The 16,572-nt window shown below is 40.8% G+C and overlaps 2 long non-coding RNA genes across 2 annotated transcripts; one reads left to right on the top strand and one right to left on the bottom strand.

Moving 5' to 3' along the window:
- Positions 1-6,924: 6,924 nt before the first annotated feature.
- On the bottom strand, positions 6,925-8,478 carry LOC135063840 (uncharacterized). The gene is made up of 5 exons (XR_010250213.1): positions 8,425-8,478; positions 7,951-8,048; positions 7,387-7,483; positions 7,186-7,291; positions 6,925-7,003 (listed from the first exon to the last, which is right to left on the bottom strand). It is a non-coding gene; the product is annotated as an uncharacterized LOC135063840 (long non-coding RNA).
- Positions 8,479-10,988: 2,510 nt separating this feature from the next.
- Positions 10,989-12,270, top strand: LOC135063736 (uncharacterized). The gene is made up of 4 exons (XR_010250111.1): positions 10,989-11,023; positions 11,400-11,497; positions 11,965-12,061; positions 12,157-12,270. It is a non-coding gene; the product is annotated as an uncharacterized LOC135063736 (long non-coding RNA).
- The last annotated feature ends 4,302 nt before the right edge of the window (positions 12,271-16,572 follow it).

The raw sequence follows: 16,572 nt of genomic DNA, 5'->3' as shown, positions 1-16,572 counted from the left end.
TATGGTCAATAAGGATAGCCCGAATGCTAGCCACCCCATGCTTAGCTGTCAAACAATGACGTGCAAAGGGCTGATCACTCGTGCCCTTCTCGAACGCTTTTTTGATGGCACTCCTATGAAGTGCCATCCTTTCCCTAAATTGTCGTATGGTTTTGCCTATATAGGCTGGACCACAGGGACATGTAAGTAAATAAACTACATGGGTAGTGGTGCACGTCAGGCGATGTCTAATAGGGAACTTCTGACCCGTTTGGGGGTGATTGAAAGTAGTGCCTGTTTGTAGGGTGTTACATGTGGCACATCCAAGGCATCTGTAACACCCCATCTTAGGTCTAAGAAAATGGGATTGATTACATTTAGCCTTATTTGTAACATCAAGGCGAACAATATGGTCCCCTATATTACTGCCCCTGGTGTGACTAGGCAGTAGTCTAGTGTTGGATAGACTACTCAGGGCAGTATCTGTTTGTATAATGGGCCATAATTGTTTGGCCTTGCTCACTATTCTTTTTGAACTCGTAGTGAATCTGCTTACCCATGGTAATCTATCGGCCTCTAAATTCCGATCGGACCTGGGGTTCAGTAGTTGTTGCCTAGGGATACGGAGGACTGCCTCCTTTGATTTCTCAAGTTCCCTGATGGGGTACCCCCTTTGTGCAAATCTCAACAACATTGCATTAAGGGCCATGTCTGTTTCCTGAGGGTCCGATGTAATACGCCGCACCCGCAGGAATTGCGAGTACGGCAACCCTTTCTTAAGTGCCAATGGGTGGAAACTTTGATGATTCAAAAACGTATTCCTGTCGGTGTTCTTAACGAAAAGGGAGGTACTAAGCTGACCAGAGCTAACCTGACCTTATTTTATTGGTGGTGGAGGAGTCTACCCGGGAGCTAAACCTGGTTAAAGAGCAGATTCAGTCTTTTGAGTTACAACATAAAACCACCATCTGTGCGGATACACAGACCGACTGGATGAACAAACTGAATACCCAGATGGAAAAATATCGTCAAGACCTTATACGGTTTAAAAAAGACAAACTTGCAAAAGTCCAAAGAGACTATTCACAAAGGCAAGTTTATCCTTGGCTGGGTAGCTCCAGGTCTAACCAGCAACAAATCTCCTCTAGACGCCGACAGCAAAATTGGCGACGCAGGGAACAACCTGGTATGTCATCCTCGGCGAGCGATTCGGATATGACCTCAGCACCATCAACTTCTACTGAGAGAGTGGTCCCTTTAGGACAGACCCAGAAGGGGGTCCAAGGACGCCCCAATCGCAACCCTACAAGCGGTCGCGGCAGAGGACGAGGAGGTCCAAACAAAACCAAAGGATCGTACGAGCTAAGACCGCCACGTCATTAAAAGAGCTTGTTTTTAACCTTTCATCAACCCCTCTCTCCGATCAAGAGTATGGCCTTTTGGCTAAAGGACTTTCCTTTGTCCCCACAACGATCCCAGATCCACTGGAATGGAAGGCGGATATTTATCGGCTTAACAGGACGTTGAAACGTAAGGAATACTTCAATAACAGAGTCCCACGTCAGACACCACGGGAGGAGGCCTCTGTAGCAATACCGAGACAGCTTTCAAAAATAGCCCCCAAGTCTCAATTCGACCCCCCCAGTCAAAATTCGTCCATCAGGACATTTATCCGTATGGTAGAGCAAGAAGGTGAACAGGCCATGAATGAGCAAGTATATCCAAACCTCACCCTTGAAGAACGTACCACATTAAAGAATTTGTCTACCAGAAATGACATCGTAATCCGTAAGGCGGATAAAGGTGGGTCGATAGTTATTCAAGACATTGGGGCCTATATTGCTGAGTGTGAGCGCCAGTTAAGGGACTTGTCTGTTTATTCCCGTCTCAACAAAGATCCTACTAAGGACTTTAAGAAAGAGCTGGACATTTATTTAAAGGAATCCAGTGATTTGGGTATAATATCACAAGATGTTCGCACTGCCCTTACGGTGGACTTCCCGGTAGTACCGCTTTTTTATACCTTGCCTAAGGTACACAAGACCTTGGAGAATCCTCCAGGTCGACCTATTGTGTCAGCAAGAGGCTCGTTATACCAGCCTATAGCGGTCTACCTGGATGCCTTCCTCAATCCCTGTGTTCAAGCTTTGCCTTCCTTTTTAAAGGATACATCGTCTCTTTTGCTGCAATTACAGCAAATGGAGTCGATACCTACTAATACTCTTTTGTGTAGTGCTGATGTGACCAGCCTCTACACCTGCATCCCACATGATGCAGGTGTGGAGGCGGTTAGAGTGCTTATTGAAGGCAATGCTCTATACCAGGGTCCAGATGTGCCTTTCTTTCTACATTTATTGAATCTGGTCCTGACAAGAAATTATTTTGTCTTTAAAGGGGAGTTTTTTCTACAGTCTTCTGGTTGTGCGATGGGGTCCGCTGTGGCTCCATCGTACGCTAATGCTTTTATGTACCAGCTGGAAAATATTATGTTTTACCTTAACCCTTCTGTTAAGTCCAATGTTGTTTATTACAGGCGTTATATTGACGACCTTTTGGTCTGCTGGGGTGGTTCGAGGGAGGAGCTTACTAGATTGTGGGACCAACATAATGCCTCTGAGCATGTAGTAAAATTTACATATGTGATTGATGAGAAGCAAATCAATCACTTAGATGTTTCCATTACTCTTAGCTCTGGTCAGCTTAGTACCTCCCTTTTCGTTAAGAACACCGACAGGAATACGTTTTTGAATCATCAAAGTTTCCACCCATTGGCACTTAAGAAAGGGTTGCCGTACTCGCAATTCCTGCGGGTGCGGCGTATTACATCGGACCCTCATGAAACTGACATGGCCCTTAATGCAATGTTGCTGAGATTTGCACAAAGGGGGTACCCCATCAGGGAACTTGAGAAATCAAAGGAGGCAGTCCTCCGTATCCCTAGGCAACAACTACTGAACCCCAGGTCCGATCGGAATTTAGAGGCCGATAGATTACCATGGGTAAGCAGATTCACTACGAGTTCAAAAAGAATAGTGAGCAAGGCCAAACAATTATGGCCCATTATACAAACAGATACTGCCCTGAGTAGTCTATCCAACACTAGACTACTGCCTAGTCACACCAGGGGCAGTAATATAGGGGACCATATTGTTCGCCTTGATGTTACAAATATGGCTAAATGTAATCAATCCCATTTTCTTAGACCTAAGATGGGGTGTTACAGATGCCTTGGATGTGCCACATGTAACACCCTACAAACAGGCACTACTTTCAATCACCCCCAAACGGGTCAGAAGATCCCTATTAGACATCGCCTGACGTGCACCACTACCCATGTAGTTTATTTACTTACATGTCCCTGTGGTCTAGCCTATATAGGCAAAACCATACGACAATTTAGGGAAAGGATGGCACTTCATAGGAGTGCCATCAAAAAAGCGTTCGAGAAGGGCACGAGTGATCAGCCCTTTGCACGTCATTGTTTGACAGCTAAGCATGGGGTGGCTAGCATTCGGGCTATCCTTATTGACCATACCCCTATTTCATTGAGGGGTGGCAATAGGGATAGATTACTTTTACAGAAGGAGTCTCGTTGGATCTTTAGGTTGGGTACATTATCCCCTGGTGGCCTTAATGAGAATTTGGGTCTCCAGTGTTTTCTTTAGGGCCACATAATATACATTTAATTTACTTTGCTGTGGGGTCGGCTACCTGTATTTGTTATTCGTTATTTGCTAAATTGCTAATTATTCATTACTAATACTCTGTTCGATTAATAACAGAAGCACTTAACATGTTACTATTGAGGTAGTTACATTACTCGGATTAGGTGTTGCTGGGACCTCTCCATAAGCGATGATTTATATGTATTTTAAATGTGTTGTCCTTTAATGTATTATGCTTTTTGTACAGGCCCTTTGGATGCCTGCAATTGTTTACTGTTGGTTTCTATGACGATCTCCCTGTCCCGCGGCGCACCGTGACGTCATCACTCAGCGACACGGAAGCGTGCAGCATGTGTGGATGGGCGGCAGCGCCGTGAGGACAGGTGAGTACAATCTTTGCACTAATGTCGTTTTGTCTGTGGTGTATTTAAGTGTCATATGTATATGTTTTTATTGTTGTCTGAGCCCTGAGGACGGGGTGATTTTCCCCGAAACATGTAGGTGATTAAAGGAAATTTTATCTTTATAACGATTAAGCCTGCTTGAGTGCCGCCGTTTTCCACTACCTATGTTTGTCACATTGCTGACTTGGAGGGCACCGCAGCAAAGGAACTCGTGTTTACCTCTGGGAGTGCCGGTATGACTTTTTGAATATATATATATATATATATATATTCTTCACTTCTATTCTTTATGGATACACAGACCTGTTTTCAGCTCAACCTTTAATCTAGCACTCTTGCCTAGAGATGAGCGGGTTCGGTTCCTCTGAATCCGAACCCGCCCGAACTTCAGGTTTTTTACACGGGTCCGAGCAGGCTCGGATCTTCCCGCCTTGCTCGGCTAACCCGAGCGCGCCCGAACGTCATCATCACGCTGTCGGATTCTCGCGAGGCTCGGATTCTATCGCGAGACTCGGATTCTATATAAGGAGCCGCGCGTCGCCGCCATTTTCACACGTGCATTGAGAGTCATAGGGAGAGGACGTGGCTGGCGTCCTCTCCGTTTAGAGAAGAGAGAGACACAGTATTTTGGGGAGCATTATTAGGAGGAGTACTACTATACTGTATACTACTATACTACTTGCTGAAGTGATATTTATAGATTAGATAATAGTGTGACTGTAAGTGTATTATCTGACTTGTGGGGGAGACACTGACAGTGGGGAGCAGTTAGAGTCTGAGAGCAGGACTCAGGAGTACATATAACGTACAGTGCACACTTTTGCTGCCAGAGTCAGTGCCACACTGCCATTGTTGTGACCACACTGACCACCAGTATAATAATATATTTTGTGATTGTCTGCTTAGGCCTCGGAGTACTAGTTGCAAGTTGCAACGTGACCTGAAGTGACCACCAGTTTAATAATCAATCATCACCAGTTTAATATATATATATATATATATATATAATTGTATATAATATATATATATATATATATATAATATTGTATACCACCTACCCGTGTTTTTTTTTTTTTCATTCTTCTTTATACATACTACTATAGTAGCTTACTGTAGCAGTCTGCGGTGCTGTGCTGACCTGACAGTGTCCAGCAGGTCCGTCATCAGTCATTACATAATAAATATATATAGTACCTGTCCGGCTGCAGTACTAGTGATATTATATTGATTTCATCTCATTATCAATAATTTATCATCCAGTCTAGACTCTATATTAGCAGCAGACACAGTACGTTAGTCCACGGCTGTAGCTACCTCTGTGTCGGCACTCGGCAGTCCATCCATAATTGTATACCACCTACCCGTGGTTTTTTTTTTCTTTCTTCTTTGTACATACTACTATAGAGTATAGTAGCTTACTGTAGCAGTCTGCGGTACTGCTGAGCTGACAGTGTCCAGCAGGTCCGTCATCAGTCATCATTACCTAATAAATATATTATCTACCTGTCCGGCTGCAGTACTAGTGATATTATATATACATACATATATATATTGATTTCATCTCATTATCAATCATCCAGTCTATATTAGCAGCAGACACAGTATGTTAGTCCACGGCTGTAGCTACCTCTGTGTCGGCACTCGGCAGTCCATCCATAATTGTATACCACCTACCCGTGGTTTTTTTTTTCCTTTCTTCTTTGTACATACTACTATAGTATAGTAGCTTACTGTAGCAGTCTGCGGTGCTGCTGAGCTGACAGTGTCCAGCAGGTCCGTCATCAGTCATCATTACCTAATAAATATATTATCTACCTGTCCGGCTGCAGTACTAGTGATATTATATATACATACATATATATATTGATTTCATCTCATTATCAATCATCCAGTCTATATTAGCAGCAGACACAGTACGTTAGTCCACGGCTGTAGCTACCTCTGTGTCGGCACTCGGCAGTCCATCCATAATTGTATACCACCTACCCGTGGTTTTTTTTTTTTCTTTCTTCTTTGTACATACTACTATAGTATAGTAGCTTACTGTAGCAGTCTGCGGTGCTGCTGAGCTGACAGTGTCCAGCAGGTCCGTCATCAGTCATCATTACCTAATAAATATATTATCTACCTGTCCGGCTGCAGTACTAGTGATATTATATATACATACATATATATATTATTGATTTCATCTCATTATCAATCATCCAGTCTATATTAGCAGCAGACACAGTACGTTAGTCCACGGCTGTAGCTACCTCTGTGTCGGCACTCGGCAGTCCATCCATAATTGTATACCACCTACCCGTGGTTTTTTTTTTCTTTCTTCTTTGTACATACTACTATAGTATAGTAGCTTACTGTAGCAGTCTGCGGTGCTGCTGAGCTGACAGTGTCCAGCAGGTCCGTCATCAGTCATCATTACCTAATAAATATATTATCTACCTGTCCGGCTGCAGTACTAGTGATATTATATATACATACATATATATATGACAAGAATTACTCTCCCACTGCGCTATTTCAAATAAAACACTAAAATTAATTAATTATATGGCTGCCTGTATCCTCTAAGTTCCCTGTTAGGAGGAACTAAATGTGGAAATATGAAACGAAATAGAGGAGATGGCGCCAAGGGAGTTATATCAACGCCCTACCTAAAAATGGACCCTTACAGAACTCTCCGGATAAATTACATCAGATAACAAATACTAACATAAAAATTTATTAAAACAACATATAAACCCGACACAAATGTTCATAAGTATACAGAGTTGATACATTTACATTTGTCGCACAATTTGAACAATCAGTTTGTAGTGATGAGGAAAAAGCGTAGATATATCACTACGATTTCCTCCTTCTCCTTATTGTAGATTCGGAGGTAACATCAGATAATAGATAGATAAATAACCCAACGCGTTTCGTCTTGTTCCAAGACTTCATCAGGGGTAAAATCTACAATTGTAGAATAATAAGTCAAAACAAATACATAGCAATAAGCATCTTACACTCACATATAACATGACATATTGGTATCAAAAGAACATGACATAGCAACATGAGGAGGAAAACAGAATAAATAACATGAAGAAAGAGGAAAAAAGAGAACCAAAAAGCACAGGTTGTAAAAAACATACCTCTTCATTTCAGAACATATTGTCAGCACATAAAAGGTCATTCAAAGATGTATGAACAACGTTTTAATATTTCAATGGGACTTGATTGATACAGCGGGGACCATACCTAATTAAAAAACATTTAATAACCTTTATTAATTAAAGGACACTTTTTGTTCAATTAGGCAGAGATTGGGATTAATCCAAGGGAACGGCACATACCTCATATATCATCAGCTTGAGTCTGACATTCAGATATTCGAATATGGGGAAGATTCATATGTGTATAGAATCTAACTGGTTCGCAAGCATAAGGAACCTAATAAATTGATTAATTGGGTATTAATTATAAGAACACCTACGAGTTCATAAATAGACCTCTATCTTATTTTGACACCCATAATTATAAAAATTCTGGTATCATTAATGTCTGATCACTAATGAACAGATCTCATGACTAACCCGTGTGGTTTCTATATATGATACAGAACAAAGCCACAGAATTGGCTATAACAAACACCAATGTTACCACTATACAACGATCCTCTACTAAATGATCTGATTATAACCAGCCATTTATTCATATTTGGAAAACCCAGGACTAATTGTATTAACCATCAGTATAGTGAACCCACATGATATGTTTATTAGGGAAACCCATCCTTTATGGACGGTATCACTGATCTATGATCGAATAATTCAAAGAAATTACTCAAAGTGCTACCCACAGGGGGTGTAGTTCATTAGTGCCAATCATTAAAGAAATCTCTATAATATAGCACATACCTCGTCGGTCAGCAGCTTGAACCTGACACTCAGAGACTCAGGAGTGAAGGCAATTCAAATGGGAATAATGTCTAACCAATTTAGAACACGTGGTAGACCTGGTAAATTAATTGGGTTGATATCAATTAGACCATCTATTAAAGTACCAGTATGGTACAAAGAGTTCCCACCCCATGGAGAAACAAATACTCCTTTCACTTAGTAAGGGGAAGATCTATTAACTATAAAAATTATATAAGTGAGTGTATAACTCATACAACTTAGTTTCATATTCATGAATACATCTGTCATATTTATATAGTGAATATATATAATTAGTGCATATCATATACTCTTTAAAAAATTAAATTTATAAATGATTAGTGGTTAACCAGTCAATAAAATACATATAGTTGGTACAAAGTGTATACTAATAAATGGGACCACTTTCAAAGTTGATAATATACTATTGTAAAATCAAAAACAAAACCTTACCCTCCAGTGGTGCAGTGCTGACAGCCAAGTCTCTGTATAATGAGGCATTGGACCTGATAACCACCCTTTATAAAGGGAAAAGTGATTACATCACTTCCCTTGCTATGTGATTGGTGCTCTATATATATGTGCTCCATTTACTATATTAGAATGGAGATTACTTAACCAGAAGTGCATAGATTTATAATTTTCAAATAATCAAACTAAGTGTATTAACGGTATTATTATGAGAATAACTCCTTAGGAGGAAATACCTAATTGATTAATATTACCCATAATGCTTTTCACTGTCTCTCTGGTTACTATTTAGGGAAACCAAACCTGGCTAAATGCCAGGAATGATGTTGGACACACCCCATCTCATTTAACTCAGTTTCATGTCCTGCATATTAGACTGATCCCCTGTGGGTAATTCCCCTTGATCGTATTGCATGATGCTGGAGCTATAATAAATAAATAAATAAATAAATAAATAAAAGAAAGAAAATAAATAAATAAATAAAAGTAAATAAAAGTAAAAATAAAAAACGGAAATAAAAATAAAAATAAAAATAAATAAATAATAATAATAAAAATAAATAATAATTAAAAAAAAAAAAAAAAAATAATAATAAAAAAAATATTTATAAAAAAAATATATATAATAAAAATACATAAATAAAATAATAATAATAATAAAATAATAAAATAATAATAAACAAAAAAAAATATTAATAATAAAAAAAAAAAAATTATATATATATATATATATATATATAGAAATAAACATAAACCTAAAAATAAGAATATTGATGAAAAAATGATAAATAATAAACAAAGAAATAAATAAATATAATAAAAGTTAAAATAAGTTATAAACAGATATGTCTGATCTTTATAAAAATAAATTAAGTCCTTTATGGTTAAACATGTACATGAGTGTATATATACTGGAAACGTGATGTATGTATGAAAAAAATGAATGAGATGAAGAGTTATGAACTTGAAAATGGCCCCACTTGTACACGTCTGTATGTCAAGTGGTAAAATTTAATAACCAATGATAAATACACCGGGGAAATCTTATGATTTTTAAAGATCTGACATTCAATTCCTCTACGTGCACATGATATATAATGAAACTACGTTACATTAGTATGAAAATTCAGTACTGGCCATTAACTACTCTGACAATATCTCCATCTCTACACACTAGATACACTTTATCTACATCAAAGGAATGCTATCATATCGATATTCTCATTCAACCCTTTCGGTATAAGCGTATTTAAAGTATAAATCCAGAAAGATTCCCTTCGAGCAAGCTGGAGGTCCCTATCTCCTCCCCTCTTATCTTCGGGTACATGTTCCACCACATTAAATGTTAAGCCCTGAATTTCGGACCTATGTTTTTCCTGGAAGTGCCTGGGGAGGCTATGATTCTGGACCTTATTCTTGATGTTTCGTAAGTGTTCCTGTATTCTAATTTTGAGACACCTCTTTGTTTTACCAATATAAGAGAGTTTGCAACTGCAATCTATCTTATAGATGACGTAATTGGTATTGCACGTAACAATGGACTTTAGTCTAAAAACCCTTTTAGTCTCATCTTTCCAGCAGAAACTCTTTTTATCGATGAAGCGGCAACAATTGCACTTATTGCAGGGAAACAGCCCTGCTCTCTTCATGAGTGGGTGTTGGTTGGAATTATCATCTTTTTTCCGATGTTCTGTCTGTAATTGACTAGGAGCAAGGATACTTTTAAGGTTCTTAGATCTCCTAAAGACAATACTTGGTCTACTGGGTAGATGAGGCCCTAAAACTGGATCTTTAAGTAAAAGGTGCCAGTGTTTATTCATAATACGTTTGATAGTTCTGTTTTCTTGATTGAACTGTGTTACAAAAGGTCTCTCTCCCCGGTGTCGATCCTGTATACGATCTCTCGTCATAAAGAGGCTGTTCCTGTCAATTTCGGAAGCACGGGCTTGGTCTATTCGTAGAGTCTTTTCACTGTAACCCCTATCTATGAACTGAAGAACTAATGATGATGACTGTTCCCAATATGCATCCATACTGCTGCAGTTTTTCCTAATCCGTATAAATTGGGAATATGGTACCGCGGTTTTCCACCGGGAAAGGTGGCAGCTGTCGGAAGGAATGAAACTATTGGCATCAGTTTTCTTGAAAAAGGTTTTAGTACTTAAAGAGCCATCTTCTTCAATTTTCAAAAGAACATCCAGGTAGTCAATGGCTACAGGGTGTTGTTTGTAAGTAAACTTGAGGTTATAATGATTCATTTGAATGTCAGATATAAAACTCGTCAGGGTTTCAACCTCACCATCCCAGATGAAGATCAAGTCGTCGATGTATCGTTTGTAGAATTTGATGTTAGTACATCTAAAATCTCCATCCACATACAGAATTTCATTTTCCCAACAGTCCATATAGATGTTTGCATATGAAGGGGCGAACTTGGTACCCATCGCCGTACCCTGTTTCTGTAGATAGTATTTTTCTTGAAATTCAAAATAATTATGGTTAAGGACAAACCTAATACTATCCACAAGGTCCAATGCCTCATTATACAGAGACTTGGCTGTCAGCACTGCACCACTGGAGGGTAAGGTTTTGTTTTTGATTTTACAATAGTATATTATCAACTTTGAAAGTGGTCCCATTTATTAGTATACACTTTGTACCAACTATATGTATTTTATTGACTGGTTAACCACTAATCATTTATAAATTAAATTTTTTAAAGAGTATATGATATGCACTAATTATATATATTCACTATATAAATATGACAGATGTATTCATGAATATGAAACTAAGTTGTATGAGTTATACACTCACTTATATAATTTTTATAGTTAATAGATCTTCCCCTTACTAAGTGAAAGGAGTATTTGTTTCTCCATGGGGTGGGAACTCTTTGTACCATACTGGTACTTTAATAGATGGTCTAATTGATATCAACCCAATTAATTTACCAGGTCTACCACGTGTTCTAAATTGGTTAGACATTATTCCCATTTGAATTGCCTTCACTCCTGAGTCTCTGAGTGTCAGGTTCAAGCTGCTGACCGACGAGGTATGTGCTATATTATAGAGATTTCTTTAATGATTGGCACTAATGAACTACACCCCCTGTGGGTAGCACTTTGAGTAATTTCTTTGAATTATTCGATCATAGATCAGTGATACCGTCCATAAAGGATGGGTTTCCCTAATAAACATATCATGTGGGTTCACTATACTGATGGTTAATACAATTAGTCCTGGGTTTTCCAAATATGAATAAATGGCTGGTTATAATCAGATCATTTAGTAGAGGATCGTTGTATAGTGGTAACATTGGTGTTTGTTATAGCCAATTCTGTGGCTTTGTTCTGTATCATATATAGAAACCACACGGGTTAGTCATGAGATCTGTTCATTAGTGATCAGACATTAATGATACCAGAATTTTTATAATTATGGGTGTCAAAATAAGATAGAGGTCTATTTATGAACTCGTAGGTGTTCTTATAATTAATACCCAATTAATCAATTTATTAGGTTCCTTATGCTTGCGAACCAGTTAGATTCTATACACATATGAATCTTCCCCATATTCGAATATCTGAATGTCAGACTCAAGCTGATGATATATGAGGTATGTGCCGTTCCCTTGGATTAATCCCAATCTCTGCCTAATTGAACAAAAAGTGTCCTTTAATTAATAAAGGTTATTAAATGTTTTTTAATTAGGTATGGTCCCCGCTGTATCAATCAAGTCCCATTGAAATATTAAAACGTTGTTCATACATCTTTGAATGACCTTTTATGTGCTGACAATATGTTCTGAAATGAAGAGGTATGTTTTTTACAACCTGTGCTTTTTGGTTCTCTTTTTTCCTCTTTCTTCATGTTATTTATTCTGTTTTCCTCCTCATGTTGCTATGTCATGTTCTTTTGATACCAATATGTCATGTTATATGTGAGTGTAAGATGCTTATTGCTATGTATTTGTTTTGACTTATTATTCTACAATTGTAGATTTTACCCCGTGGTTTTTTTTTTTCTTTCTTCTTTGTACATACTACTATAAAGTATAGTAGCTTACTTTAGCAGTCTGCGGTGCTGCTGAGCTGACAGTGTCCAGCAGGTCCGTCATCAGTCATCATTACCTAATAAATATATTATCTACCTGTCCGGCTGCAGTACTAGTGATATTATATATACATACATATATATATTGATTTCATCTCATTATCAATCATCCAGTCTATATTAGCAGCAGACACAGTACGTTAGTCCACGGCTGTAGCTACCTCTGTGTCGGCACTCGGCAGTCCATCCATAATTGTATACCACCTACCCGTGGTTTTTTTCTTTTCTTTCTTCTTTGTACATGCTACTATAGTATAGTAGCTTACTGTAGCAGTCTGCGGTGCTGCTGAGCTGACAGTGTCCAGCAGGTCCGTCATCAGTCATCATTACCTAATAAATATATTATCTACCTGTCCGGCTGCAGTACTAGTGATATTAAATATACATACATATATATATTGATTTCATCTCATTATCAATCATCCAGTCTATATTAGCAGCAGACACAGTACGTTAGTCCACGGCTGTAGCTACCTCTGTGTCGGCACTCGGCAGTCCATCCATAAGTATACTAGTATCCATCCATCTCCATTGTTTACCTGAGGTGCCTTTTAGTCGTGCCTATTAAAATATGGAGAACAAAAATGTTGAGTTTCCAAAATTAGGGAAAGATCAAGATCCACTTCCACCTCGTGCTGAAGCTGCTGCCACTAGTCATGGCCGAGACGATGAAATGCCAGCAACGTCGTCTGCCAAGGCCGATGCCCAATGTCATAGTACAGAGCATGTCAAATCCAAAACACCAAATATCAGTAAAAAAAGGACTCCAAAACCTAAAATAAAATTGTCGGAGGAGAAGCGTAAACTTGCCAATATGCCATTTACCACACGGAGTGGCAAGGAACGGCTGAGGCCCTGGCCTATGTTCATGGCTAGTGGTTCAGCTTCACATGAGGATGGAAGCACTCAGCCTCTCGCTAGAAAACTGAAAAGACTCAAGCTGGCAAAAGCACCGCAAAGAACTGTGCGTTCTTCGAAATCCCAAATCCACAAGGAGAGTCCAATTGTGTCGGTTGCGATGCCTGACCTTCCCAACACTGGACATGAAGAGCATGCGCCTTCCACCATTTGCACGCCCCCTGCAAGTGCTGGAAGGAGCACCCGCAGTCCAGTTCCTGATAGTCAGATTGAAGATGTCAGTGTTGAAGTACACCAGGATGAGGAGGATATGGGTGTTGCTGGTGCTGGGGAGGAAATTGACCAGGAGGATTCTGATGGTGAGGTGGTTTGTTTAAGTCAGGCACCCGGGGAGACACCTGTTGTCCGTGGGAGGAATATGGCCGTTGACATGCCTGGTGAAAATACCAAAAAAATCAGCTCTTCAGTGTGGAGGTATTTCAACAGAAAAGCGGACAACAGGTGTCAAGCCGTGTGTTGCCTTTGTCAAGCTGTAATAAGTAGGGGTAAGGACGTTAACCACCTCGGAACATCCTCCCTTATACGTCACCTGCAGCGCATTCATAATAAGTCAGTGACAAGTTCAAAAACTTTGGGTGACAGCGGAAGCAGTCCACTGACCAGTAAATCCCTTCCTCTTGTAACCAAGCTCACGCAAACCACCCCACCAACTCCCTCAGTGTCAATTTCCTCCTTCCCCAGGAATGCCAATAGTCCTGCAGGCCATGTCACTGGCAATTCTGACGATTCCTCTCCTGCCTGGGATTCCTCCGATGCATCCTTGCGTGTAACGCCTACTGCTGCTGGCGCTGCTGTTGTTGCTGCTGGGAGTCGATGGTCATCCCAGAGGGGAAGTCGGAAGACCACTTGTACTACTTCCAGTAAGCAATTGACTGTCCAACAGTCCTTTGCGAGGAAGATGAAATATCACAGCAGTCATCCTGCTGCAAAGCGGATAACTGAGGCCTTGACAACTATGTTGGTGTTAGACGTGCGTCCGGTATCCGCCGTTAGTTCACAGGGAACTACACAATTTCTTGAGGCAGTGTGCCCCCGTTACCAAATACCATCTAGGTTCCACTTCTCTAGGCAGGCGATACCGAAAATGTACACAGACCTCAGAAAAAGACTCACCAGTGTCCTAAAAAATGCAGCTGTACCCAATGTCCACTTAACCACGGACATGTGGACAAGTGGAGCAGGGCAGGGTCAGGACTATATGACTGTGACAGCCCACTGGGTAGATGTATGGACTCCCGCCGCAAGAACAGCAGCGGCGGCACCAGTAGCAGCATCTCGCAAACGCCAACTCTTTCCTAGGCAGGCTACGCTTTGTATCACCGCTTTCCAGAATACGCACACAGCTGAAAACCTCTTACGGCAACTGAGGAAGATCATCGCGGAATGGCTTACCCCAATTGGACTCTCCTGTGGATTTGTGGCATCGGACAACGCCAGCAATATTGTGTGTGCATTAAATATGGGCAAATTCCAGCACGTCCCATGTTTTGCACATACCTTGAATTTGGTGGTGCAGAATTTTTAAAAAAACGACAGGGGCGTGCAAGAGATGCTGTCGGTGGCCAGAAGAATTGCGGGACACTTTCGGCGTACAGGCACCACGTACAGAAGACTGGAGCACCACCAAAAACTACTGAACCTGCCCTGCCATCATCTGAAGCAAGAAGTGGTAACGAGGTGGAATTCAACCCTCTATATGCTTCAGAGGTTGGAGGAGCAGCAAAAGGCCATTCACGCCTATACAATTGAGCTCGATATAGGAGGTGGAATGCACCTGTCTCAAGCGCAGTGGAGAATGATTTCAACGTTGTGCAAGGTTCTGATGCCCTTTGAACTTGCCACACGTGAAGTCAGTTCAGACACTGCCAGCCTGAGTCAGGTCATTCCCCTCATCAGGCTTTTGCAGAAGAAGCTGGAGACATTGAAGGAGGAGCTAACACGGAGCGATTCCGCTAGGCATGTGGGACTTGTGGATGGAGCCCTTAATTCGCTTAACAAGGATTCACGGGTGGTCAATCTGTTGAAATCAGAGCACTACATTTTGGCCACCGTGCTCGATCCTAGATTTAAAGCCTACCTTGGATCTCTCTTTCCGGCAGACACAAGTCTGCTGGGGTTGAAAGACCTGCTGGTGAGAAAATTGTCAAGTCAAGCGGAACGCGACCTGTCAACATCTCCTCCTTCACATTCTCCCGCAACTGGGGGTGCGAGGAAAAGGCTCAGAATTCCGAGCCCACCCGCTGGCGGTGATGCAGGGCAGTCTGGAGCGACTGCTGATGCTGACATCTGGTCCGGACTGAAGGACCTGACAACGATTACGGACATGTCGTCTACTGTCACTGCATATGATTCTCTCACCATTGAAAGAATGGTGGAGGATTATATGAGTGACCGCATCCAAGTAGGCACGTCACACAGTCCGTACTTATACTGGCAGGAAAAAGAGGCAATTTGGAGGCCCTTGCACAAACTGGCTTTATTCTACCTAAGTTGCCCTCCCACAAGTGTGTACTCCGAAAGAGTGTTTAGTGCCGCCGCTCACCTTGTCAGCAATCGGCGTACGAGGTTACATCCAGAAAATGTGGAGAAGATGATGTTCATTAAAATGAATTATAATCAATTCCTCCGTGGAGACATTGACCAGCAGCAATTGCCTCCACAAAGTACACAGGGAGCTGAGATGGTGGATTCCAGTGGGGACGAATTGATAATCTGTGAGGAGGGGGATGTACACGGTGATATATCGGAGGATGATGATGAGGTGGACATCTTGCCTCTGTAGAGCCAGTTTGTGCAAGGAGAGATTAATTGCTTCTTTTTTGGTGGGGGTCCAAACCAACCCGTCATTTCAGTCACAGTCGTGTGGCAGACCCTGTCACTGAAATGATGGGTTGGTTAAAGTGTGCATGTCCTGTTTATACAACATAAGGGTGGGTGGGAGGGCCCAAGGACAATTCCATCTTGCACCTCTTTTTTCTTTAATTTTTCTTTGCGTCATGTGCTGTTTGTGGAATGTTTTTTGGAAGGGCCATCCTGCGTGACACTGCAGTGCCACTCCTAGATGGGCCCGGTGTTTGTGTCGGCCACTAGGGTCGC

The sequence above is a fragment of the Pseudophryne corroboree genome, chromosome 1, assembly GCF_028390025.1.
Source record: "Pseudophryne corroboree isolate aPseCor3 chromosome 1, aPseCor3.hap2, whole genome shotgun sequence".
NCBI lineage: Eukaryota > Metazoa > Chordata > Amphibia > Anura > Myobatrachidae > Pseudophryne > Pseudophryne corroboree.
Note: the sequence above shows the minus strand (reverse complement) of the source record. Positions and strands in the feature narration are given on the sequence as shown.